The sequence below is a fragment of the Elephas maximus genome, chromosome 15 (assembly GCF_024166365.1).
Source record: "Elephas maximus indicus isolate mEleMax1 chromosome 15, mEleMax1 primary haplotype, whole genome shotgun sequence".
In the NCBI taxonomy this organism is placed as follows: Eukaryota; Metazoa; Chordata; class Mammalia; order Proboscidea; family Elephantidae; genus Elephas; species Elephas maximus.
In genome coordinates, this window is record NC_064833.1 from 65,709,866 (window position 1) to 65,731,299 (window position 21,434).

General features: G+C 38.6%; 1 pseudogene; it reads right to left on the reverse strand.

Annotated features, from left to right (window-relative positions):
• Positions 1-773: 773 nt before the first annotated feature.
• On the reverse strand, positions 774-965 carry LOC126058886 (60S ribosomal protein L39-like; annotated as a pseudogene).
• Positions 966-21,434: the final 20,469 nt, after the last annotated feature.

Sequence of the window (21,434 nt, forward strand, 5' to 3'; positions counted from 1 at the left end):
TTATATTCTTTATAGTGATAATTAGTGTTTCTGATCTCGTTAATAGATCAGTTTTCCTAGGGTTAATCAATAATATTAACTTTTTCAAGCAACCAATTTTTCTCTCCCCCCCGCCATGGTTTCATTTTATTAATTTATTTTCTTACCATTTTTATTTCCTTCTTTTTATTTCTTTTGGGTTTTCTTTGCTGTTTTTTTTTTTTTCCCTGATTCTTGAGGTAAGTATTACATCATTGATTTTAAGCCTTTTTCTTCCTATAGAAGTATTTAAAGATATAAATTTTGCCCCATGGTCTGATTATTATGAGTTCTAAAAATTTCAACACTTTTTAAATTTTATTAACAATTAGTTGAAATATTTTCTAATTTTTCTTTTTTTTTCCTTTTGTGAACCATATGTTACTTAGAGGTATGCTGTTTAGTTTCTAAATATTTGAGTGTTTCCCAGGTATCTTAGTGTTATTAGCATCTAATTTAATTTGATTATAGTCATAGAAAATAACTTTGTAAAATTCAAAACTTTAAAAATTTGTTAAGACTTATTTTGTTCCCCAGGAATGAATGCATCTTTTTTTTTCAAACAAAATGTTTCATATGTATATTACTGAATCAGCCTATTAAAGTGGAAGTATAAAAACAAAGGACTAAACCAGAATTTTCCCAATACAACATGTTCAATTGTTCAGACAGTGGTGAAATTTTCAACTTAATATGATAAGATGCTAGTGAACTTGACAGAGTGCTAATACGTGTGCCATCATATGTGTGACTCCTTATATATCCAACTTGGTTCTTCTCTGATATCGCCTCTTTGAATTGTACTTGATTTTATTACCGGTTTTCATTCAAATCCACTGGAGAATGGGATGATTCTGCTTTTGTTTCTTGGTCAGGAACCTCTTGATGCTGAAAGTCTTAAGAGAAGACATGAAGAGGATAGGAGGCAGTTGTACATACCACGATGGTGGAGAAGCGGAGAGAAGAATGAATCCATCTTGACAAATATTCCAAGTATACTTGAGAAGAATGTGTATCTTGTAGTTTTGGGGAGTCATATTTCATAAATCAACTATAAACTCTGAAATGATAAAATCTTTCATATATTCTATATGATTGCCTACCTGTTCTATCAATTATGATAAACCAAAAACCCATTGCCACTGAGTCAATTCTGACTCATAGCGATCATATAGGACAGAGTAGTAGTAGAGTAGAACTGCACCATAGGGTTTCCAAGGAGCAGTTGGTAGATTCAAACTGCTGACCTTTTTGTTAGCAGCCAAACACTTAACCACTGCACCACCAGGGCTCCCTCAGTTGTGATGGCAGGTATTAAAAATTTCACCTATGACTGATGACTTGTCTAATTTTATTTTTAGTTTTGTTCGCTTTTGCTTAATATGTTTTGACATTTACAATACTTACATCTTCCTAATGAATTGACCAGTTATTTTATGAATGGTCCCTCTCTTTTTCTGATAATACATCTTATCTTGAATTCTAATTTGCCCAATATTTAATAGTCATATCAGTTTTCTTATGCTTGTATTTGCATAGTTGGAGCCCTGGTGCCATAGTGGTTAAAGCACTAGAAAAATAACCAGAAGGTTGATGGTTTGAATCCACCAGCCATGCTGCAAGATGTGGCAGTCTGCTCCCGTAAAGATTTACAGCTTTTGAAACCCTGTGGGACAGTTCTATCCTGCCCTATATGGTGGCTAAGAGTTAGAATTGACTCGACAGCAGTGGGTTTGGCTTTTGGTTTGGTATTTTCATGATATGCTTTTTATCTTCCTTTTCCTTTCAGTTTAACTATTTTTTTAGTGGACCACATATAGGTAGGTGTTATGGATTGAATTAAAAAAAAAAAAAACCTATTGCTGTCAAGCCAATTCTAACTCATAGCAACCCTATGGGACAGGGTAGAATGCCTCATAGAGTTTCCAATGCTGTACTCTTTATGGAAATAGACTGCCACATCTTTCTCCTGCAGAGCAGTTGGTGTGTTTGTAGTTCTGCCAGTATAATTTGCTACACCATGGTCTGCAAAGGGATTGGACACCTTACTATGCAAATAAAAAAAAAAAGGTGCATAAATCCCTTGCAAAGATTGGTGTATTACTATGCAATTTGGTGACTGTGGCCTACCAAGGAGATTGGTTCATTTTGCCATCCTGCTAGGCTTATAAGGACTAAAAAAAAAAAAAAAAAAAAAAACTAGTCCTGTGGAAATTAAGGGGGACTTTGCTACCATCAAGAAGAAGAGCCAGGAGTGGATTGTGTCCTTTGGACCTGGGATTCCTGCACTGAGAACCTCCTTGAGGGCATGAGCAGCATGAGCACCCAGAACCAGGAAACCAGTGGAACACAGCTGCGGTGGGCTTCCCTGCCCATGGATTTAGGCAGCAACAGTGGGCTTCGTAGCCAATGGAGTGACAGAATTGGGTGTGTTCAGGCAAGAGGCTTGCTGGTAGAGTAGGGTACATCCAGTCACTTAACAGCAGAGCCAAAAAAAGCTGTAGCATTTACCTTAGCAGGGGCCAGCAGCATAGGGCAAGTCAAGAGGAGGCTGGTGGCAAAGGCCATGGCTGAGGTGCAGGCCAGCAGCAGTAGGTCCAAATGAACGATCTGCCTGTGGGTACATCTGAGAAGGAACTGATAGCTATTGGAGTTGGAAGGGATCTTGCCTGACGAACTGTCATGAGGAAGACAGCTGGTGTCAGAATTGGTAAAAAGGTTGGAGAGTAGAGGTATGCCTGACCTCTACTTCATGTGAATCATCTTTGGGCTGATCTTTATTCCCCTTCCCCCTTGTGAATTTAGATGGCTTCTGATGCTAGCACTATGTTACAGTTGATGTCAGAACTGGGATTTTTTGCAATGGCTTCTGGTTCATGGAAGCATGGGACTTTGGAAGAGAAAGGATGAACAGGCTGTAAAGCTATTGATGCTTGAATGGTTACTTTGGTTGCTGTTATCTGTAATTGTTAAAAGGAAAGTAAGAGTTGTTATACTGAAGCATCAGGCAGGCAAATTGAGGATAAGAGAGCCGCCTCTGGAGTGGTTTGGCATGAAAGCCCAGCAGGTTAAACAAGATAATTTATAGGGGACCAGGGTCATCTGGTTCTACCTAGCAAGAGGCCCAAATTCATATGCATATGAATGAAAAGATTCTCAAGTGGTGGAGAAGATGAAATCTGAATATTATTAAAAATGTATGTGTTTATCTAAACGTACTGTTTCTCCTACCTGATGTAAAACAAACCTAAATGTATGATGGAAGTCAGGGAGTAGATAGTCTGGCATACTCACTTGAGATGACCACCAGGGTCCACGAGATGAGTGAAGTGGGGGAGGTGCAGCAATGAAAAGATGGCCTATGTTTGGACATGTTTCTTTGCAACCCATTAACCTAGCCCCAGGTAGCTAGGGATAAGAAAGAGAGAAAAAAAGTGGCTAGCCTGAAGTTCAGAGAGTTGTGTGGTTTACTGAGCCTAAGGCTGGTACCACTAACCAAGGCCATGCAGTCTAGGGATGAGCTGGCCCTGACTGAATGGGGAAAAGAGATGTTTGACACCATGAGTGTGTATAGATTGCTGCCATTTGATGGCTTGCCCTGGAATGGAGTTTGCTTATAGATGCAGATGCTCCAAATTCTAACCAGAGTAGAAGAATCTTCAGGTCTAGGAACATGCTTGTCTCCTCAGAGTACTGGTTTGATAGGATAGGCAATTTAAACATTGGCTGTCTAAAATGGGAGAAGATAAAGGCACGAAGTGGCTAGCTTATACACTTTCATGAGTGTGCTTACACTCAAAATGAGAACGAGAGAGGATCCCCACTGAATAGATTCCTCTTTTCCTAATGGATCTGGGGAACAGAGGGTGGGAGAAGATGGTTATATGATTCAACCGTGAGTATTGATTGCTAAAGAAGCAACTGTCATTACTGAAATTGTAATTGTAGAAGCTGTAACTGTGGAAGAGCGGACTAAGAGAGAGGCACTGCTGAACCAGAGTACAGAGGCCAAACCTAAAGTCCTTAAAAGTTTTGCTATGCTGGTACCTCGAGAGAGGCTCAGAGCAGGGGAATAATCTTTCCTTAGTTAAATTTTGTCAGAGCCAGAAAAAGTGAAGACTAAATGACTTTTGGAAAGCCTGACCAGATCAGATGAACATCTGCAGAATACCTGAGTGCCTGGTACCTGAATGATCTAAACCTGAGGAGTTTTTGCCCTACTGAAGACATAGTTGCTGAGTGTTTTGGACTGGTAAAATATATGGGGAAAGGGAAATAACCCTCTAAATGTTAAGTATGTATAAGAACCCATGGCCAAAAAATGTTAAGGGGTGGTTTGCAGTGCAACGAGTATATTTATATTTGGCCTTTCTGGCCCTAGGTTTGTACTTCTGCTAGCATGATTTGCTAGGCCACAATCTTACAAAGGAATTAGACAGTTTACTATGCAAATAAGGTGTGTAAAGCCCTTGCAGAAATTGTACAGTTCACTATCCAAATAAGGTGTGTAAAATCCTTGAAGGCATTGTATTGTTATGCTTATCACAATGCAATCTAGGTAACTTTGTCCTACCAAGGGGATTGGTCACTTTCGTCATCCTCCCAGGCTTATAAGGCCTAGTCCCGCATGGGTTGAGGGGGACCTCTCTACCATCAAGAAGAACTGGGAGAGGAGCATGTCCTTTGGACCTGGGGTCCCTGCACTGAGAACCTTCTAGACCCAGGAGCCAGAGATAGCTGTAACATTAGAGACGACAGAAGACAGTGCAAGAGACAAGAGTGGCAAGAACAAGAAGACCATGCCAGATGGCTGCATTGGGATTCCTGACCCACAAAACAAGGTTGCTGCAGTGGTCTCACTGATCAACAGAGTGAGAAAGCTGAGCACATTTGGGCAGAAGACTTGCTGGCAGAGCGGGTGCCTCCAGTCATTTAATGCAGCCAAAGCAGTTGTAGCACTTTTCCAAGTGGGGACCAGTGGCAGAGGCCAGGCCTGGGAAGGGACAAGTGGCAGTAGGCCTAAGCAAAGGGCCTACCTGTGGGCACAGCTGAAAAGGAGCTGAGAGTCATTTTGGTTGGAAGCCCTCTTGATTGCCAAACTAAATCTTGTCTCGTGAGTTATTCTCCTTACTTCCAAGTTAACCCTGATCCTTTTACTTCCCTAATAAACCCCACCACTGTGAGTATGGTCTGTAGTTATGTGTGCCCATTATAACTAATTATCAGACGCATCAGGGAAGTAGAGAGTGCAGTGGGGAGAGGGAGGAGAGCTGATGTCAGAATTGGTAAAAAGTTTGGAGATTAGAGGTATGTCTGACCTTTCTCTCCTAGGAATCAGCTGTTGGTTGATCTTGATTCCCTTTCCGCCTTGTGAATTTAGATGGCTTTTGATGCTAGTACTATGTTACAGCTTTGTTAATGTATTACGATCGAATTAAACTTAATATTTACCCTTTTATCACAATGGAAAATGTTTAAGCGTATAATTTGACTCAAAACAAACAAACAGAAAAGTATTGCTGTGAAGTCAATTCCCATTCTCCTTTCTGCACATCTGCGTAAAGTATAGAACATACATTTTTTTCAAGTGAACATGGACTGTTTTCCTAGAGGTATGGCTATACATAATACATAAATTATAAACTCCACAATATATAATGTTATAACTATTGTTTTACATATTAAAATTGATTTTAAAAAATTAAGATAAGAAAAAAGAAAATTTTTTATATTTACATATATCTACTCATTCTGATGCTTTTCACTTTTCCTAGACAGTATTTTTAAGCAAATAATGCTTGCCTTCTACTTGTTTTTACCAGCCACTCCATCCCCTCATGAGATATTTTTGTAAGCATACTATGCTAATTTTTTTTACAGCAACATGTTAAAAAAATTGACATAGTTGTGCTTATGAAAATACCTTGTGAGGGGAGGGAGTGGTTGGCAAACAAACATGGAAGGTGCACGGGATTTGTTTAAAAATATGGTAGATCTGACTTTCTCTATGGTAACGTTTCCCTATAGCCCAAAGAACACCCTTTAGCATTTGTTTTGGTACAGAAAAATTAACTCAGCTTTTATTTATCTGAAAATTCTTTTATTTTATCCTCATGTTTGAAGAATATATTTTCTAGATAACCAATTTTCAGTTGACAATTTTTTCAATGAGAGGTTTGATCTAATAGACATACTAACAATTTGTCTGTACAGCTCTTTCAATATCTGTAGCTGTATGAATTTGTGCACCAATAATATGTGTAAGTTTTAGTTCATTATAGATTATCTTCATTCAGTTAAGCATTGGCACAATGCCATTGACTTCTATGGTCATAAAAATCTTAATGAAAAATTTTGCTTGCATTTTATGCATGACTTTTATTAAATATACTGTATATCGGTGTCCCGCACGTAAAGACTCATAATCCTATTTGATTTTAAACCAAAAGAAACCAAACCCACTGCCATAGAGTCAATTCTGACTCATAGCAACCTCACAGGGTTTCCAAGGCTATGAATCTTTACAGAAGCAGACTGTCACATCTTTCTCCTGTGGAACAGCTGGTGGTTTTGAACGCCAACCTTTTGGTTAGCAGAGAGTATTTTAACCACTACACCACCAGGCCTCCTATTTGATGTTAGAAGTAGAAAAAAAAAAATCAGTTTATCTAACTGGGGAAATTATGCTTCTCTTAATTTGATAATTATGTGACTTATCATATATATAACAGACCGGAACTGCACCATAGGGTTTCCAAGGAGTCAAGAAGTGCCTGGTGGATTTGAATAGCCTACCTTTTGGTTAGCAGCCATAGCTCTTAACCACTACGGACATCAGGGTTTCTGATATATATATATATATACATGTATAAAAAAATATATCATCTATATTATGGACTGAATTATGCTACCCAAAAATGTATGTCAACTTGGCTAGGCCTTGATTCCCAGGATTGTCTGATTGTTCACCATTTTGTCATCTGATATGATTTTCCTATGGTTTGTAAATCCTACCTCTATGATGTTAATGAATTGGGGTTAGTGGCACTTACGTCAATGAGGCAGGACCCAATCTACAAGATTAGGTTGTGTTTTAAGCCAATTTCTTTTGAAATATAGAAGAGAGAATTGAGCAAAGAGACATAGGGACATCATACCATCAAGAAAGTAGTTCCAGAAGCAGAGTGTGCCCATTGGACCCAGGATAAGTGCACTGAGAATCTGCTAGGATGGGAAAATTGATGACGTCTCCCAGAGCTGACAGAGGAAGCCTTCTCCTGGAGTTGGTACCATGAATTTGGACTTCTAGCCTCCTAAAATGTTACAGAATAAATTTCTCTTTGTTAAAGCCATCCTACTCTTCACTTATCAACTATCTTGTTACCCAACATTTCACATTTATGACAGTATTAAAAAATCTACTGTCTGATTCTTTTGCCCATTAAAGAGGCAGCAGGCATGACAGTAACAGCTTTAGAGTGTCCGCTTCCTTGAGAAGGGTCTCCTAGGAGCTGGGCAGGACTGCCCTGAGCCCTCTGCTCACTCCTGTTGCTGCTGAGACCATGTCCAGCTGTCACCAGAGCCAGCCTTGGCCTCCAGGCAGAAGTGCAGACAGCACCGAGCCAGTGGGCACCTGTTCTGCGTCCCCAGCTCCTAAGTGGCCTGAGGCCCTGCGGCTCAAAATTGCTGTGGGGTAGAAAGGGAGGAAAGAAAGAGGCATTGGAGAGGGTGTTTGGAAGAAATGCACAAGAGTTGAGTGACAAAGTAAGCCAAACTGGGCCTTTTTTCCACAACATAAATGGTGACTATACACATGAACTTCGCCAGATGGAATACACAGGAATCAAATGGACTACAGCTGGGGAAAGAGACAATGAAAAAGCTCAATATCATTAGTCAGAACAAAGCCAAGGGCCGACTGCTGTGGAACAGACCATCAATTACTCATACATGACTTCAACTAGAAACTGAAGAAAATTAGAACAGTTCCATGAGAGCCAAAGTACAACCTTGAGTATATCCCACCTGAATTTAGAGACTATCTCAAGAAGAGGTTTGACGTATTTCACATTAATGACTGAAGACAAGACGAGTTGCTGAATGACATCAAGGACATCATACTTGAAGAAAGCAAGAGATCATTAAAAAGATAGGGGAGAAAGAGAAGACCTAAATAGATGTCAGAAGAGACTCTGAAACTTACTGTTTAACATCAGTAGCTAAAGCAAATGGAAAAAATAATGAAGTAAAAGAGCTGAACAGAAGATTTCAAAGGGAGGCTCGAGAAGACAAAGTAAAGTATTATGATGACACGTGCAAAGATCTGGAGATGAAAAAATGCAGGAAGTGTCAAAAGAAGATGGAAGGAACACACAAAGTCACTATACCAAAAATAATTGGTTGATGTTCAACTATATTAGGAGGTAACATATGATCAGCAAACAATGGTACTGAAGGAAGGAGTCCAAACTGCACTGAAGGCATTGGCGGAAAACAAGGCTCCAGGAATTGACGGAATACCAACTGAGATGTTTCAACAAATGGATGCAGTGTTAGATGTGTTCATTTTTCTGTGCCAAGAAATTTGGAAGACAGCTACCTGGCCAATCAACTGGAAGAGAAGCATATTTATGCCTATTCCCAAGAAAGGTGATCCAACCAAATGTGGAAATTATTGAATAGTATCATTAATTTTAGCAAGTAAAATTTTGCTGAAGATCATTCAAAAGCAGCTGCAGCAGTATATGGACAGGGAACTGCCAGAAGTTCAAGCCAGATTTAGAAGAGGACATGGAACCAGGGACATCATTACTGATGTCAGATGGATCCTGGCTGAAACCAGAGAATCCCCAAAAGATGTTTACCTGTGTTTATTGACTATGAAATGGCATTGGACTGTGTGAGTCATACCAAATTATGGATAACATTGCAGAGAATGGGAATTGCAGAACACAACTGTGCTCATGAGGAATTTGTGCAAAGATCAAGAGGCAGTCATTTGAACCAAACGAGGTGATACTGCATGTTGTAAAGTCAGGAAAGGTGTGCATCAGGGTTGTATCATTTCACTATACCTATTCAATCTGTATGCTGAGCAAATAATTAATCTGAGAAGCTGGACTGTATGAAGAAGAATGGGGCATTAGGATTGGAGGAAGATTCATTAATGACCTATGTTATGCAAATGACACAACCTTGCTTGCTGAAAGTGAAGAGGACTTGAAGCACTTACTGATGAAGATCAAAAACCACAGCCTTCAGGCTGGATTCCACCTCAACATAAAGAAAACAAAAATCCTCACAACTGGACCAATAAGCAACGTCATGATAAATAGAGAAAAGATTGAGGTTGTCAAGGATTTCATTTTCTTTGGATCCACAATCAACACCCATAAAAGCAACAGTGAAGAAATCAAAAAGGGCAAATTGGGTGCAAAAGATCTCTTTAAAGAATTAAAAAGCAAAGATATCACCTTGAGGACTAAGGTGGGCCTGACCCAAGCCAAGGTGTTTTCAATTGCCCAATATGCATGTGAAAGCTGGCAATGAATAAGGAAGACCAAAGAATAACTGAGGACTTTGAATTGTGGTGTGGTGTTGGCAAAGAATATTGAATATACTGTGGACTGCCAAAAGGATGAACAAATCTGTCTTGGAGGAAATACAACCAGAATGTTACTTGGAAGCAAGGATGGCGAGACTTTGCCTCACATAATTCGGGCATGTTATCATGAGGGATCAATCCCTGGAGAAGGACATCAGGCTTGGTAAAGTACAGGGTCAGCAAAAAAGAGGAAGATCCTCAATGAGATGGACTGACACAGTGGCTGCAACAATGGGGTCAAGCATCCCCAAAAACCCCACTGGTCAAGCATAGCAACAACAATTGTGAGGATGACACAGGACCAGGCTGTGTTTCGTTTTGTTGTACATGGGGCCGCTATGAGTCAGAGTGGACTCGACAGCACCTAACAACGACGACACTTTCTAAATTTAAAAAAATCAAACAAATAGATGATGTGAAAACAGGAAAAAAAAAAATCCTCCATTTTTTGCATAATGCTGATTTTCGCATAGCAGCCTGGTCTTTGGAACCTAATCATGTCGGTAAGGAAGGAGTGGGTGTGTATGTGTGTATATATATATATATATATATATATAATTTTTTTTTTTTACTTTGAGAGCCAAAGCTAATCATAAGAATCACTCTGAGTAACTGAATTAGCAGAAATGTGGAGCCTGAATGTATATTTCTTTTCCGTATATCATAATTTTCTTTTATTTTAAGTGCATTCCTTTTTGAAAGTAGGCAGGGTTCAAATGACAGAGAAGAATGTAGACATTCTACATTTTGGCAGCAATAACATCAACCAAAATGTTTTTCTATGTATGTTCAATATCTTTCTACTGGCGTAAAAGCTGTTGGCATGGATGTCCAATCTCCTTAGCCAGGGCTTGCTGAAGCAACAACTCTTGCCTATAGCTATGGTTATACCACAATTAAAGAGGATGAAAGTTGAAAGGTAAATAAATGAGCACAAATGAATCAACAGTACAAAATTATGCCATTTTGAAAACTGCACTACAAGACAATGAAAGTGAAACGGGAACATTAAAATGAAACCCAATAGATAAATAGAAGGTGGGTTTAAAAAATATATCACAGGAAAAACACCATGTTATTTGTAGCTGGGTTTTTGTGTGTTTTCTGTTATGTGAAGGTTAAGCAGTCTTGCTCCACCTAAGGGCAAACTGATGGAAAGTAAATAGAAGAAAATCATATATAAATGATCTGAAAAGTAGTAAGCAATTGTGGGGCTTATTTTAAAACACAATTACAAATAGAGCGAAGTTTATACACTCTTTGTCCACCCTTAAACTTGCCGTTCTTTTATTTGTCCAAAATATATATATTGAATTCCTAGCACAAGGCAGATCTTTATACTGGGGTAAATTAAACATAGATCTAACCTTAGGGAGATTTAAATTTACTACAGAAAGTTAGATAAGTCATAAATATCTAGAGTTACTAGGTAATTGTGAAGTATGTCACAAAAGATGCACAGAGAACATGATAAGGAAGTTCAGAGGAGAGTGAGGATATTACCCGAGAAGGCTTCACAGATGATGTCATAGTTGGCCTAGACTTCAAAGAAAAGATATAAGAATTCCAGGATATAGGTGAGGGAAAATCATTAATGCTGTGCTTATAAATTCTGTATATTGTTTCATTTTGAATGATAGCAATGTGAGGAAAAATTGGTGCCAGTGGTAGTGGTGGTTGTAAACAATGATTATACAAACACTTTATAAAGACCCCACTACCGTGTGTATTCAGCTATGTAGTTAATATTTTGGGAATAGTAGTCATTATATGTGTTGTCCTTGAATATTTTAATTATATTTTATATAATCATCATATAATAAATTATAAGGAATATCCGCGTTGAATGAAGCAGCACAAATATTGTTTTTAGTAAAATTATAGACAGACAACAAAAAGATCAGTGGTTGCCTGGGGTCAGGAGAAAGTGGGGAGGGAGGAATAGGTGAAGCACAGGGCATTTTAAGGGCAGTGAAACTACTTTGCTTGATAGTGCAATGCTAGACACATGACGTCATGCATTTTATCAAAACCCGTAGAACTGTGTAAACACAAAGAGTGAGCTCTAATGTAAATTGTGGGCTTTAGTTAATAATAAGGAACCTGGTGGTGCAGCGGTTAAGTGCTCAGGTGCCAACCAAAAGATTGGTGCTTGGAACACACCACCCAATCTGCAGAAGAAAGATAAGGCATTCTTCTTCTGTAAAGATTACAGCCTTGGCACAGCTCTACTCTGTCTGTCCCATAGGGTCGCTATGAGTTGGAATTGACTCCACTGCAGTGGCTACTTTTAGCTAATAATAATGTATCAATATTGGTTTATCAGTTGTGACAAATATACTGCACTAATGCAAATATTGCCTTTCTTTCCTCCTGAACCTTAGCCAGCCTTACCTTCTTTTCACTGTATGCTGTGATTCTCCACCAGATTTGCCATGGTAGTGGTTAGAAAAGGATTTAATCCCCTGTCATGGGACAATTTGCACTATTTAGGGAAAGAACTTGGTAACTGGGGGTTAGGGTAAAGGGCCTGCTGGCCAGCAACTCCCTTCCAGCTCATCCTGTAATCATAGAATGAATGACATGCTCATTTATTTCTTTTGAAATACTTATTAGTCACAGAAGTAGAATTTTCCCAGGAGCAAATAGATGACCAATTCTTGCTGTGGTTTAATAGAACTCTTTGGCCTCAGGGATCACTCTAACTGGGGATTCCACTTGAACAGGTACGTGACACAGCCAAGGAAGAAAGCAAAGGTGAACTCTGTCTTTGCCTGCCCAGTTCTCTGTGGGTGACCTCTCAATAAAGGAGAAGAACTGTTTGACGTGGTGGCAGTGCCTGACTGACATAGTGACCAACCGAAATCCTCAGAGGAAAGAAGGTATTGGGAGAGGCATTTAAACTCTGCCTGCCTCGCTTAGTAACTCAGGCGGTTTCTCAGCTTGGGAAATTATGGACATGTGATCCTTGTGGAAGGCCTGAGCTTTTCTGTTTGATTTCCTTAATGTGACAATGAAAGCTGGAGCTTTTTTTACTTGGACAGACATTCTACTTCACATATATTATGAATTAGTTAAATGCATTAATTTACATTAATTAATTAAAAAAAAAAATAACAGAACTTGACCACATGAAAGATGCTAAGGCTTCCCTGGGATACCTGTTCCGAGTTGCACCTTTCCTTTCTAACTATTCTGTGGCAGTGCATCCACTCCCTCATCGTAGACTGTCCTCTTATATCTGACTTGTACAACGTGGAGGCTATAGGTTCATGAAGGCGAGGATTTTATCTGACTCATTGTTGCCTTATAAGTCTCAAATATAATGTTTGTTTTGATAGTCAGTGCTCAAAAATATTCAATATTTAATAAAATTTCTGGGCCATCTGCTCATTTACTTAGATATTGCACAATGATTAAAATTTTTCCCAAATTGAACGTCCTGCTAGAATTTTGCAATCCAAACAACAAATTCTCTTCTCTGGTTAATTTCTCTATGCTGCAAGTGGTGATTCAACTGGGAAACCAGGATCTTTTAATTGCTGGTATCTGAAGATTTTAATTCACATATTTGACAAGTATTGATTAGTTTCCTATAGCTATGCAATATGGATAACGTTGAAATGTATAGGTCATTGCCTCCAGCTGACAGAGTAGCTCCTGAAACAAAGCATGGACCCCAGAATGAATAGCTCATATTTATTGAGCAATTGATCCGGTCACTCTTCTGAGCACTTTACATATATTATCTCACTTAATCCTCAAAAAAAAGGAGGTGGATAGTATAATTGTACTTCTGAGTAAAATGAGTCACAGAAAAGTTAAGCAATTACCCGATGTTATTCAACCAATTATGATAGTCAGATGGACTCCAAAGCCTCTGCTCTGAATAACTGCTGTGGTGGTGGTGGTTGTTCTTGATATTACACATTGACTAAGACAAAGACATCTACTGAGTTCGTATTAAAAAACAAACAATGGATTAAGTATTTCATCTCTGGAGGTTTCTTTCAGAGTGCAGAAATGTTTATAGAACCTTTGGGGACAAAATCAAATTAAGATGCATACCAATGTTCATTGCATCATTATTCATGATAGCCAACCAGTGGAAACAGCCTAAACATCCATTAGCAGACGAAGAGACAAACAAAATGGGGTACATACAGACTATGGAATATTACTCAGCCATAAAGAGAAATTAGGTCCTGATACATGGTATACCGTGGATGAACCTGGAAAACCTTATGCTGAGTGAAATCAGTCGGTCATAAAAGGTCAAATGTATGATCCCACTTATGTAAAATATCTAGAACAAGCAAGTGAGTAGAGATCAACGTTTATTGGTGATTTCCAGTGGCAGTCAAGAGGACAGAGGAAAAGGGTGCTCATTGCTTAGGGGACACCGAACTTCTGTTAAGTGTGATGGAAAATTTGGAAACAGGTTTCGGTGACAGTTGAACAACATGATAAACACAGTTAATGTCACTGCATGTACATGTGAAGAATGCTGAAATGGCAAATGTTTTGTTACGTATATATTTACCACAATTAAAATTAAAAAAAAAATTAAAGGACTGGTGGCTAATTGTGGTCTGTTATGCAAAGTGGTTGATAGGCATTTTTGTAACAGTTCCTGCAAAGACAAATAATAGGGAAGAAGAATGTAGCATTTTGTATTTTGAAATAAATCAACCTCTATCTTTTCCTCTAGGTTTTTGCTCTCACATCAGAATGATGGCACCTATACCCTTCACTTCTACTTCATCCCATTTTCATTTTTCAAAGTTTTCAGAGACTTTGGAGATAATTTCTATCCTTCTGCATTCCGTCTTCTCATCTATTTGTTATATTTTTATTGACACTTTTCTGTTTTCGGGTACCTTATGGGTTTAAAATCTTTACTCTGTTCCTTATTAATTCAAGTGAAGCAGGTAACATGTTAGAGAATCTAGTGAGTCAAATTAACTATGAAAAAAGGAACAAAAAGCTTTGACTAGGAGACCTGGTTCATAGACTTGCAATCAGTAACTAAAAGGCCAGAATATGTTGACTGGTGGTCAGGTGTCCAGGAAAACTGTCCAGGATCTGAGGAAAGGTATCTTTGATTGGAGATCAAGGTACCCATGTGAAATCTACAGACATGAAACCATTGATAAGTTCAGTCGATGCCTGGTAACTACTTTTGCTCAACTGACACAGAGATATTCATGGAGAAAGCATTTTTGTCATAAAGAAGGTAAGAGAAAGAACTGGCTACTGATACTGATAAGTTCATTTTCTGATGTATAAAATGGGAGGGGTCAATGGAACATTCTAGGTGAAATATCAAAAGGTTGAAGAAAATACATAGAAGAAATTTAGGAGAAGTGATAGTCAGATATAGTACAGTCAGAGTTATTTACATGCAAATTATACTGATGTCATGTGAGTGGTTAATATTGTACAAATGTAGAAGGATAGGAAGTGGGAGAAAAAGAGAGAGAAATGGTAATGGTGAAGATTAGGGGAGGGAATTTAGACAATATCCTCGATTAGAGGCAAGAAAATGAAAAGGAAAAAGTGGATAAGCCAAAGAAATAATAGTTTTAGTGGACCTTAAGGAAGAAAAAGTCAAGATGACGCCTGAGGCAGAACAAGTAGTTGAGATGCGGGAAGACAATGGTACCAAGAGGTTCTGAGGAGATGCGTTAAAGATGTGCCTAAAACAGTATTTAGGCATTACTGGACTTTGCTTTCATAGCTTCTATTTTACAACTTCTGAGAGTAAAGGGTCTATGTACTACTACCACTTCCCTCCCCACCCATTTTTTCTTGTTTTCATTGTCCTTATCTTTTTCCTTATTTACTTTCCATCTTATTTATTCAAGGGTTATTTTTTCAACAAATTTTATTTGTTGTTGTTGCTGAGAATATACACAGGAAAACATACACCAATTCGTCAGTTTCTTCATGTACCATTTAGTGACATTGATTTTATTCTTCGAGTTGTGCAACCGTTCTCACCCTCCTTTTCTGAGTTTTCCCTTCCCCAGTAACATAAATTCACTGCCCTCTAAGATTCCTGTGTAATCTTTCAAGTTGCTATTGTCAGTATCAGCCCATATAGATAGTTCTTAAAAGAGCTTAATCCTCAAGGCAGATATATTTTACTAGTTGAGCTAAACTATTATTTGGTTTTAAGAAGACTTCAGGGAGTATTTTTGATTTAAGGTTTAGAGATTATCTCAGGACAATTGTTTTAAGGGTTCATGCAACCTTCATGGCTTCAAGAAGCCTGGAGTCCATGAGAATTTGTAATTCTGTTCTGCATTCCTCCCGTTTTGATCAGGATTCTTCTACAGAATGTTTGATCAAAATGTTCAGTAATGGTAGCCGGGCACCATCCAGTTCTTCTGGTCTCATGGCAAAGGGAAATCTAAGGAATGTTTTTACATGTAATCTCTGGCTGAACAGATAAAAGGAAATTTTAGCTGTTTTCTATTTCTAACGTCTATTACTTTTATAGTGCTGCTTTAGAGAATAAACACCAGTGCCACTAAGAAAATCTTCTCACTTCTTAAGTAAAGCCCCTGTGGTTTCTAATTTAGCGCCACACCACCCCCTGAAAGAATTAATTATTTTGCTTCTACCTCTGCCAGGCAAAGGCTCTGCCATGGTACCCTGGAGTCCTTGCACATATCCACTTATGCTACTCAGGCAAAGACTCGAATCACAGCTAATCTGAGTGTTGACAGAAAATCCCTGGATCAAAAGAGGACCGGAGGCCTGTGAGGAGCCGCCCTGTGGCCATGTTCCACTCTTATCCTTTTCTTACCTGAGAGGCTGTCCTGAGACATGGTTTTCTGTCTCATCCTCCACATAACAGAGCTGCAAGAATATAAAACTGCTAGCTGCAGTGTAGAACTTGTCCCTCAGTAGTGTGGAATCACACCACTCTTGCTCTAGTCATCTGGCCTCTTTTGTTTCGGTGTTTCCTTTTTGGTATGTGGGAAAATGGCTACAGAGAGCTTGCTCTTTTGGCTACCCTTCCTTTCATTGTCTATGTAAGTAATAGACTGTCTCAACATAAAAGTGGCCCCTGGTATCTTTACCTATGGAATCAGTCAGGCATTGGCTTTGCCTTTCTTTGTCTTGTGTGTACTTGGGACATACTTTTATTATTTTACTTATAAATTCTATTGTACATAATCCATTCAGTTCTGTTTCATATGTTTAGTTAGTAGTTTGAAAGTTTATTTCTCCACTGGATTTAAACTATTTGGTAGCAGCGATTGTATATGTTTCATATTTTTCTCAGAAAATTGAGTGCACTTCACGGAATATACAAGTAATGTTACCGGCATAGTAGACCATATGATTTTCTGATACAAAATGGCCATTACCTATCCATTTCAGGTCACTAATGCCTAGGATGTCAATCTTTATGCATTCAATTTCACTTTTGACGACTTCCAATTTTCCTAGATTCCTGTTTTGTACATTCCACATTCCAATTACTGACGGATGTTTGTAGCTATTTCTTTTGATATTGAATCGTGTCACATCAGCAAATGAAGGTCACCAAAGCTTGACTCCATCACATTATTAAGGTCGACTCTACTTTGAGGAGGCAGCTCTTCCCCAGTTGCATTTTGAGTGGCTTCCAAACTGAGGAGCTCATCTTCCAGTGCTATACCAGACAATGATCCACTGCTATTCATAAGATTTTCACTGGCCAATTTTTTCAGAAGTAGACTGCTATGTCTTTCTTCCTAGCCTATCTTAGTCTGGAAGCTCAGATGAAATCTGTCCACCAAGAGGGACTATGCTGGTATTTGAAATACCAGAGGCAAAGCTTCCAGTAACACAGCAACATGCAAGCCACCACAGTACAACAAACTGACAGACACATGGTGGTGGATCAGACAATCATATTGTCTACTATGCTGGGAATGACAAACTGAAGAGGAATGGTGTCACATTCATTGTCAAAAAGAACACTTGAAGATCTATCCTGAAGTACAACGCTGTCAGTGATAGGATAATATCTATATGTCTACAAGGAAGACTAATTAATGGGACTGTTATTCAAATTTACCCACTAATGACTAAGGTCAAAGAAGAATAAGTTGAAGTTTTTACTAACTTCTGCAGTCTGAACATACAAGCAAGATACATTGATAACTACTGGCCATTGGGAAAACACAGAAGAAGGATTGGTAGTTGGGAACTATGGCCTTGGTGATAGAAATGATGCCAGACATCACATGACAGAATTTTGCAAGACCAATAACTTCATTGCAAATACTTTTTTCAACAACGTTAATGGTGACTATACACATGAAACTCACCAGATGGAATACACGGGAATCAAATTGACTACATCTGTGGAAAGAGATGATGGAAAAGCTCAATATCATCAGTCAGAACAAGGCCGGGGCCAACTGTGGAACAGATCATCAATTTCTCATATGCAAGCTCAAGTTGAATTTGACAAAAAGTAGAAGTCCACAAGAACCAAAGCACAACTCAGGGTACTGTCTTAGTTATCTAGGGCTGCAATAACAGAAATACTACAAATGGATGGCTTTAACAAAGAGAAATGTGTTCTCTCACAGTCTAGGAAGCTAGCAGTCTGAACTCAGGATGCCAGCACAAGGAGAAGTCTTTCTCTGTCTGTTGGCTCTGGGGGAAGGTCCTTACTCGGTCAAGGAGCTTCTCAGTGTGGGAACACCAGGTCTAAAGGACAAACTATTCTCTTGGCTCTTGTTTCTTGGTGGTGTGAGGTCCCCATGTTTCTCTGATAGCTTCTCTCTTTTATATCTCAAAAGAGATTGGTTCAAGACATAACCTAATCTTGTAGATTGAGCCCTGCCTCATTAATATAAAAGCTGCCATCAATCTCATCTTATTAACGTCACAGAGATAGGATTTACAATACATAGGAAAATCACATCAGATGACAAAATGGTGCACAATCAGATGATACTGGGAATCACAGCCTAGCCAAGTTGACAGATATTTGTGGGGGACACAATTCAATCCATAACAAGTATATTCCAAAAGAATTTAGACACCATTCCAAGATTTGACACATTGGACACTAACGACCAAAGGCCAGAGGAGTTGTAGAATGACATCAAGGACATCATACATGAAGAAAGCAAGAAGTCATTAAAAAGACAGAAAAGAAAGAAAAGACCAAAAGGGATGTCAGAAGAAACTCTGAAAGTTGATATCGAATATAGACTAAAGCAAAAGGAAGAGATAATGACATATAAGAGCTGAACAGAAATTTTAAAGTGCCACTTGGGAAGACAAACTAAAGTATTATAATGAAATATGTAAAAACCTGCAGATAAAAAACCTAAAGGTAAGAACATGCTCAGCATTTCTCAAGCTGAAAGAACTGAAGAAAAAATTCAAGCCTCAAGTTGCAATATTGGAGGATTCTATGGGGAAAATATTGAACGACACAGGAAGCATCAAAAGAAGATGGAAGGAAGACACAGAGTCACTGTACGAAAAACAAAACAAAAACCTGGTTGACATTCAACAATTTCAGGAGGTAGCATATGATCAAGAACCTATGGTACTGAAATAAGAGGTCCAAGCTGGAATGAAGGCACTGGGGGAAAAAAAGCCTCCAGAAACTGACAGAATACCAATTGAGATGTTTCAACAAAGAGTTGCAGCTCTGGAAGCACTCATTCATCTATGCCAAGAAATTTGGAAGACAGCTTCCTGGCCAACCGACAGGAAAAGACACATATTTGTATGCATTCCAAAGAAAAGTGATCCAATAGAATGTCAAACAATATCAGTAATATCACACACAAGTAAAATTTTGCTGAAGATCATTCAAAAGTGGTCGCAGCAGCACATCAACAGGGAACTGACAGAAATTGAAGCCAGATTCAGAAGAGGACATGGAACAAGGGATATCATTGCTGATGTGAGATGATCCAGGCTGAAAGCAGAGAATACGAGAAAGATATTCACCTGTATTTCATTGGCTAGGCAAAGGTATTCAACTGTGAAGATCATAACAAATTACAGATAATTTTGTGAAGAATGGGAAATCCAGAACACTTAATTGTGCTCATGAGGAAACTATACTTAGATCAAGAGGCAGCGGTTTGAACAGAACAAGGGAATACCATGTTGTTTAAAGTCAGGAAAGGTGTGTGTCAGGGTTGTATCCTTTCACCACACTTATTCAATATGTATGCTGAGCAAATAATCCAAGAAGCTGTACTATATACGACTGGAGGAAGATTCGTTAACAACCTGCAATACGCAGATGACACAACCTTGCTTGCTGACGGTGAAGAGAACTTGAAGTACTTACTAATGAGGATCAAAGACCATAGCTTCAGTATGGATTACACCTCAACTTAAAGAAAACAAAAATCCTCAAAACTGGATCAATAAACATCATCATGACAAATGGAGAAAATATTCATGTTGCCAAGGATTTCATTTTACCTGAACCCAAATCATCTCCCCTGTAAGTAGCAGTCAAGAAAACAAATGACGCATTGATTTGGACAAATCTGCTGCAAAAGACATCTTTAAAGTGTTAAAAAGCAAATTGTCACCTTGAAGACTATGGTGGCCTGACCCAAGCAATGGTGTTTTCAATAGCTTCTTATGCATGTGAAAGCTGAACAATGAATAAGGAAGACTGAAGAAGAATTGATGTCTTTGAATTATAGTGTTGTGAAGAATATTGAATATACCATGGACTGCCAAAACAATGAACAGAGCTGTCTTTGAAGAAGTACAGCCAGAATGCTCCCTAAAAGCGAGGATGGAGAGACTTCTTTGTCTCACATATTTTGGACATGTTATCAGGAGGGATCAGTCCCTGGAGAAGGACATCACACTTGGTCAAGTAGAGAGTCAGTGACAAAGAGGAAGACCCTCAATGAGATGGATTGATGCAGTGGCTGCAACAATGAGCTCAAGCATAAGAACAATTGTGAGAATGGTGCAGGACCAGGCAGTGTTTTGTTCTGTTGTACCTAGGGTCGCTATGCGTTGGAACCAACTCCACAGCACCTAATAAAGCCATTAGGGAGGTGGATTTAAGATAGATTCTTTATTTAACAAATATGTACAAATATGTAGTATATACTCATCTTGCACCAGGCAATATTATAGGTGCTATGGATAGAATAGAACAATGAATAAAACAGGCAAAATTCCCCACCCACATGGAGCTTGTATTTACACCTCCTTCCTCATTCATCTATAGATCTTTTAAAGCTGTGCTTTTAGAACTTTAATGTGCTTATGAATCATAAAAGCCTGGGGTGAGCCCTGAAATTCTGCATTTATAAAAGCTTCCAGATAATGCTAATGTGCTGATACTACCAATGGAACAACCACATTTTGTTCAGCAGGCATTAGAGGACTTATTGCACCTATGACCTTGAAGGTAAGTGGTTCCGGTGCAGAATCTGCCTTCCTTATACTCTGAGTAGACATTGCCTCTTTCCCCTTCTCACAAATGTTTTCTTCTCCTTTATAGTTTCTTTCTCTGTCTTTCTTCCTTCTTTCCTTCCTTTCTGTCTTATAGACAGTTATTTTAATGCTTGCTAGCCTTTGGTCATGCTGTTTTCTTAGCTGTGAATCTCCGCTACCCTCTCTGCGTTGCTAAATGGTGGCTTTGTCTGGTTTGAACTGGAAGGAATCTTAGGTATTATTATTTAGTTCACTGCTCTGAGTTTACAAATGAGAAAATTATTTTTTAAGGAAAGTTTCCTTACTACCAGTCTTGTACTCAAGTTACAGCCGTTTTAAAGGTAGAGGTTTGTACAAGTTTAAA